The following is a 7,995-nucleotide window of genomic DNA, read 5'->3' on the forward strand; positions in this document are numbered from 1 at the left end:
TGAAGATCATCATGGAATTCCACAAGAAATTTTTGAAAAAATACACCATCAATGTATAAAGCCTTTGACATCAATGTCAAAAAAGGGGGAGATAATTAACAATAAAGGGGGAGACAAATGTTCAAGGGGAGATGAAGAGTAAGGGGGAGAGCAAACAAAGAGGGAGAAAATGGCAAAAGAGCAAAACAAAGCACTTTAGATAGATAAAGAGTATACTAATTATGTAATTTTTTCCCTCTTCTAAGTCACCTTGAATGCCTTCTAATCAATTCACCTCTTTACTTCCTTCTACTCTTTGCTCTCATCTACTCTGTGAAATGGGAGATAAAGAGTAAGGGGGAGAGCAAACAAAGAGGGAGCAAACAAAAAAAGAGTAGAATAGAACACATCAGATGGATAAAGAGTATCAATATCTTTCAAAACAAAGAGTATCAGCAAGAGGAAAATCTACTTAGAGAAGAGAAGAGATTTTGGATATAGAAAAAGGACATTAACTCAGGGGAAGTTACAAAATTTTGAGGCATATAGTCTATTACAAAATTATTTGAAATCTTATGAACTTTTGTGAATGTATTATACTTGAGGAAGATTAGACTTGTTCTGTATAGTTAATTATTTTTAACACTCATGTCAAAGGGGGATATTGTTGATCTTATATTGGTTTTGACAATTGAGTGTCAACAAACTTAAGATATTTACTAAGTTGATGTCGAGCTAGTAATACATGCTAAGTATAATATATATAGATGCCAAGTTGCAACAAGTGACAAGTCACTCAAGTGGCGAGCAAATAGACCATGCCAAGTGAACAATTGATGTTGAGCAAGTTTAGGTGTCAAGCCAGAAAAAATTATAGTAAGTGTTGAGTATTAGTATTATCAAATGTCGAGTAACACATAATGGACATAGATGTTTGTGATGGCACAAACAACTATGTAAACAATTTTTATGCCAACTTATTGATAGATCTCGAAGCTTTGATGATAAGGATGAATCTATTTGGATTCCCTATGCAATCAACATGCAACCAATCAGAAAATTGGAATGGTTAAGTAGAAAAAGGGATGAACCTCAACTATAGATTCATACCTAACCCTAAGCTACCGAAATCTTTATAAGGAAGACAAAGCCCCATAATTCAAAAGAGTAGATGCGAGCGAAGAGTAGAAGGAAGTAAAGAGGTGAATTTATTAGAAGGGCATTCAAGGTGACTTAGAAGAGGGAAATAGTTTCAAAATTAGTTTCTAGAATAGAGGATTATTGATATAACATTATTATATCAGATCAAGACGATCAAGATGGAAAAAATTAAGATCTAAAATCAGCACCATAAGATTGTAATTTTTAGATCAAACATTCTACTATTACTTTCTAACAATTTTACCAACAAAGTGAAATCCTTTGGACTAAGTTTGACTTAATAGTGATTGTGAAATCCTTTAATAGGGTGACATTCCAAGTGAATGTTTAGAAATCCTTTAAATAGGTACACTTGTACCAAGGTGTGAAATCCTTTAACAGGGTGGGACTTAATAGTCTCTTGTAGCCTTTAATAGGGCATGCCTTTCATAGGCTAGATCATGTTTCATGGTCAAACTTTGTAACCTTAACAAATTACATTTTATTGCTACAGTAGTTAAAAGTTGTGGGTGTCATTCCCACCCCAATTTTACATTCTCATTCGGAGGGTTTCTGGGTAATCATATCTAGTGTCAAGTGTTTATGTGGATGCATTTACTCTATATTTTATTTCAATATGTTAGCACATGCATTGCTTTAAATTAAAAGTTTTATTGGTTAAAGATTAGAACTTCATATTCACCCCACCTCCCCCTCTCAGAAGTATATGTTTCCCATTTATAATTCCAATAGAAGTAAAATTTCTACTACCTTGTTGGATTCTTTCTTCTTGCATTACATTCTGGTTGGACTCAAAATTTAAGCCCTGATTTTGAGTACAATTGAGAAAATCAAGCCCCATAAGCGCTTTTAATGCACATATACCCGACTATCCATTTGAGGCCTATGAGGTGTTTAATGCTTCTAGCACCTTGCATTCAATACATCCATGCATTTCATGAAGTTAAAATTGACATTTTGAGCTATTCTGTGAAGTCTTGTTTTGAGCATTTGTCAAAATATGCATTTGTGCTTGTGTCAAACATTGACAAGTGGTTGTGTTTGCAATTGAATATATCACACCCAAAAATGTTTCATGACTTGCCACTTTGGGACTAACTTGTGTCCATATCTGAGAACCTATGTTTTAGATTTTGAGTTATTTTAAATCCGTTTGTCTAGGTATTGAATCCCTCAAAATTGGTCTTTTACTAATGTCGTACCAATATGAATGGTTTAGAATTCTGGGAAGCCCTATTTGACCTATAATAACTTTGACCTAGTTGACTAAAATGATGAAATTCCTTTTGCGTTGCATAAGAGGTCAGACACTTTCTATGTTTCAAGTTTGAGCTTATGACAAATCTCTTTGATTAGTTTTCAAAAGCGATTCCAAATGCAATTTCTAACTTTTTACAGTGTCAAGTAATGTAGATTTGTTAGTACCCCTATTCATGATGTCATATCTAAAAATTCGTTATAAGAGAGGTCAAATGGCTTGTACCACTATGTTGTACTCTGAAAATACTTCAAGTGTGCCATGTTTTAAGTCTTGATGAATCTGTTTGCACACTTTTTCAAGTTAATTCCATTTGCAAAAAATGTTTTTCAGCCATTTTTTCCAGTCTGCAAATTTTAGTCGCCCACTTTAACCACTCACAATTTGCATCCAATTATTTTTCATGAGCCCAAATCAAAAATTTATAATCTCCTCATTATAGTGAACCAATGTCCAAATTTTCATTCTCCCAAGTGTTAGTTTGCCTTGTTTTCAGAGTCAAATCTGAATGCAAATTATGTTTTCTGACATTGTTTTCTTGCAAGCAGTTTCGAGAGTTCAACTTTGACAGTCAATATCTTTTGACCCCAAATTCTTGACCAATTTTCAGAGCCCGATTAGGTGTTCTAGTTAGTATTTAAGGCCAATCAAAGAACCTCCTAGCATAAAGTTGGCAAGTTGCAAAAAAGAGGTGAAATTTTTTAAAGTGTTGATTTAGTCGTCTGATTTGACTTTGATCATTATCAGATAATGAATAGATCAATTTGAGTTTTTAGTTGTCTGAAAATGAAATTTTTTTTAGTCGAACCCACTTGGGGCCCGACTAATTTTATCAGATCACTAGAACAATGGAGATTGAAGGTGTTTTAATATAGATGATTGCAATTTTTTAGACAATTATAACATGCTCATATGGACATCTCATTATTGCAAGTAAAATGAGTGTGAAGGAGTGCACACATTGAAATGCAATAGAAGGGGAAACTTATAATGCAAAATGTGGTGTTTGAACTAATGTTTCTTAACTCCTTATGAAAAGAAATTAGTGCCTTTAGATGCCTTACGAGTGATGTTTAGAACATCAACATGAGGAGATGATGAATTTTTCACTTTCTATATTGATGGATTAGTAGTTCGTGCTCATAAGCTCAATTTAGCCCACAAATTCGGAGAATGTGATATCAAACGTTTTATAGAAATGTTGTTATCAACTCATTCCAAATTAAAGGGATGGCTTCCAAAATTTGAACAATGTGCTAAAGAAGTTGGGAAAAGAGAAAATAAGGTTTCTTCAGATGTGCAAGAAAATTTGAGTTCCTTGATAAGGTAGGATAGCTTTGAAGAATCTTTGCGTTCATTGCCAAGACTACATGTGCATGCTTTTCAGAGAAAAACACCAAATAACTCAAATCTAGAGTCTCCTATGTCTCCACTGTTGATATCTAAACCTAAAAGTGAACGTTCTCACTCAAAGATCTTTAGTAGATCATTCTCAAATTTTGAGGAGACACATGTGGAATGGATAGATGCTAGGGAAGCACGAGGCCTTAGTACTCCATCTTTATGGAGACTAGCAGAATTAAGCTTGCCTAGATGGCTTTATGCTCTTCTACGCAGCATAGGTGCAACAATTTTTGGTTCATTTAATCCTCTTCTTCCATAGATTCTTATCTAGGTAGTAGAGGCCTATTATGGAAAATTTGGTAGGCACCTCCAACATGAAGTGAATAAGTGATGCCTTTTGATCTTATGTATGGGTCTCGTGATTGTGATTGCAAACTTTATTCAACATTTCTACTTTGGTATTATGGGGGAGAAAATGATAGAGTGCATTCAAAGAATGATGTTTTCAGCAATGTTGAGAAATGAAGTAGGCTAGTTTTATGAGGAAGAGAACAATCAGCAAGAAACAACTTGAAGAATCTACCAATAGTAAGCAGAGAAGATTGGAACATGTGAGAGGAAGCAACCAAGTAGATGAAAGCCTTAGAGAGCAGAGAGATCTCGAATGAAATTGAAAGTGGATACATTACATTCATTATATTTCTTATTGTGCAAGTCTTAATCCTTTGGTGAGCTATAAATAATAATACCTTGATAGTAGAGAAGTCAAGCTGTTTTCATAGGCAGAGAGAAGCACATGTATGAGAACAGAGCAGAACACACAATTAAGAGGAGTACGCAGCCAAAAGTAAGTAAAGATGTCATGCTAAGACAAAGCAATGTATGGGATGAGAGGCAACCACCAAATGAGATGTGGAAGTAAGGAATTTTCATGCTTAGAATTTTTTTTTTCATGTCCTCCCTATATCAACATCTATCGCTATTATTTATCTTTGGTGAAAAATTATAAGATGATCGCAGAGAACCAGTGCTCAGCAACCATGTACAAGAATGAAGCTGGCATGCCAAAAATAAGACCTCCACATTCAGTAGTAGGGAGCCGACCAGAGGAGCCTCATGCCAAAAAAATGTCAAGAAGAAAGGAGCCTTCATGGAAAGGCATCCATACTCATGTTAAACAAGAGAAAGGCACCATTTTTAAAGGAAAAACCCACTAGGTAGATTGGGAAATCAATGCAAAGCACACAAGGGAGGTGCCATAAAAAGAAGGAATCCGTAGGAGAGAACCCACATTGAAAGGGCAATTTTAAATGGGATTCACTTCAAAGAGGGTCTCCACATATATGGTAGGAAACAAGAATGTAGCAGATATAAAGCCATGCAGATACATCCAGGAACCTCCACGTGTAGGGAGCTTTCAAACATAAGTTTCATCAAGCACAAGAGAAAACAAATTTTGTCTATGGTTTTACTCCCACATAGCCCATGTGGGGGTTCTTTTCACTTTTTAAATACAACTCCATGCAAAGAGTATGATGTGTAAAAGACATGGCATGTTTTACACTTAGATCATGACATGTGTCAAAATCAAAGGGCTGGCCCATGCACGCAAAATGAACATGCAAGGAAATTAGATAATGTGGTCTTGCGGGTGATTGACATGTGGTAGTAGGTCCCAGCTGATGGTGAGGTGGCAATCAACGGAAAATTAAGACAGAGGCTTAGGATCACGATATGGGTCTAGATCCTATGGTCAGTGCAATCCTACAAAATGAAGATGCAAGGCCATTAAGAAATGCAAAACAGTAGGTGAGTGCCACATGGTAGTGGGCCCAGGGTGCATGGTGATGTGGTAGATGCAACAGGTGGGCCAATAAAAAGATGACATGTGGCACCCGATGGCAGGGGTCAACCAATCACGAAGTGACATGTGGTAGTAGGTCAAAGCTTAGTTGAGTGGAATGGAGACATAAGGGGAAAAATAAAATATTTTGAAAAATGTCATTTTAAAATTGTTTTCCAAAAGGGATATGTACAAGTTTTTTAAATTGCAAAAGGGTTATAATCTAAAGTTCTAACTTTAGACTTTTTTGAAGTTTTGGAATTTTAAAATTTAAAAAGGTGCAGATCTGAGTCATATACTAGTGGGGTGATTTTCAAATAGATTTTCATAGGGTTCTTGAGATGGAAATATAGCAATATTATATATCTCCAAAATCAGGAGAAGATGAACTTTTCGATTCTAGAGTTCATTTTTGCATAGGAATTCATTGGTTCGAGTTATAGCAAGAAATGTAAAAGTTGGGGCCTTCTTAGTAGAATTGGTAAAAATTGAAAATGCAGTTGCAGGATCAGTAAAACATGGTAAAAATGCAGTTGGGTTTGATTTTGATCAAATTCAATCAGTTTAAACTCAAATTTTACTAGCATTTCAGTAGGCTTTCAGATTTTTGTGACTCAAAAGGTTTTCATCATTCAATAGGAGATATTCTTAGATCAATAACAAAAGATTAATAAATAAAAAATCAAATCAAAGTAGAGAGAGATTAGAAAGATTCTTTTCATTGCAAAGGAGGGAATTTCAAGTGGACAAATGTCAGACACAAAACATATCTAGTAATTCTTTCTCTCCTATATCATTCTCATTCTTTCTCATTGTATGGGGTAGGCATTTTTCTCTGAGGAAACCAGTAGGGTTTTGATGTTCTACTATGAAACTAGGATTGTTAATGGTTTTGCTTCATGTCTATTGAGTAGAGCTCTACTAGTGAATGCCACACATCCACTCTTATGTAGATTTTCAGTTCATTTCATGTATTGTTATTCTGAGATAATGGAAATTGATACTAGATCATGTGAATTATCTAGAGATTCATTTAGTTCTACAAGTTTATGTATTCAGTCTTTCCAAGGATGAATATAAAAGGGGATTTACAATGAATTATCTAGGTTTTCTTATTCTATCTCTTGCTTCTTCATATGCTATCGACTTTGTAATTGAACGAATAAGGTTTATTCAATTTAAGGTAACTTGGATGAGTTGTATGTCAAATATATTGTTGCTTTTGACTCAAAGAGTTAAGTAAATGCTTCAGTGTTCTAATAGGGTTTCTAGGTGTGTGAAGGGGATATTTCATAAGAATGGGATTTGGGGATTTTAGTTGAAAAACTTAATTGTAAGGCAATCAAGTTAGGTCATCCTCCTAGTAATGACTCTATGTTTCAATGGATAAGGCACTGATCACTAAATTAGATGCAAGCTGATATTAAGTTCATATGCACAAATCTTTTAATCAAAATCAATTTAGTTTTTCATGTTTTATAGTGGGTTGAAAGGACTTAACCCTTAGTTAGCTTATGGACTCATAGGATATGATTTGTAGCTATCTCATTTCTATGTCATTGCATAAGTATTATAAGATAAAATGGGTTGTATTTGCTATTAATAGGTTCACATTTATGTTTTAATTGCACTAGTACCATTTATTAGAACCTCAAGGTTAACCTGCCTAGGTCTTGCAGAGCCTGAAGTGAAGGAGTTATTCCTTATAATTGGCCCAAGACTGCAGTCAAGTGTATCCATCATAGGAATTTGCTAGCCTTAGATACATTGGTCTGGTTTCTTGGTTATTTTCAAAACTGTTAAATCAGGAGCCAACAAAATGGTGACTTTGCTGGGGATTTGTGTTGAGATTCATTATAGACAAACCTTGAGAATCTAAAGGGATTCAACACAACATAAGGAAAGACATGGAGAAAGTTTTTATACATTAGTAAGTTGATGTGTTCAGTCCATTTCCTTACTATATTTTCATGTTCCCCAGTAAGCTTTATTCTTTTAGAACAATAGTTCTTGAATTGGATGTAAATTGTGCTGAGAAATGAATAAACCTTCAATCAATTCAATTTTGTGAGTTGATATTGTGAAAATTAGTATCAAGAATCTAAAAATGAAGTGTATTCTCTTTCCAAGGTGTTAGTGATCTACAAAATTTCCATATTGAAAGTCTAGTTTAGAATGTACAAATGGTAAAATTGTTTCAAATCTTTTCTCACTAAGTGTGAGTGGTGACTCTAAAGTTAATCTCTGTACTAGTGCATGATTTGTCTTAATATTAGAGGCTTTTAGTATTTGTGGGCAAATGTAGTTTGTTGGAAAAGAGAAGTATAAGTTTCTTGATTAATGATTTATGTGGTTGTTTATAGTTGCTGAAGTAATTGATTTCAAAGGGTGAATCACTATTGTGATTTCT

This window comes from Cupressus sempervirens, chromosome 9, assembly GCF_028749045.1.
Source record: "Cupressus sempervirens isolate cs-2001-9-10 chromosome 9, ASM2874904v1, whole genome shotgun sequence".
In the NCBI taxonomy this organism is placed as follows: Eukaryota; Viridiplantae; Streptophyta; class Pinopsida; order Cupressales; family Cupressaceae; genus Cupressus; species Cupressus sempervirens.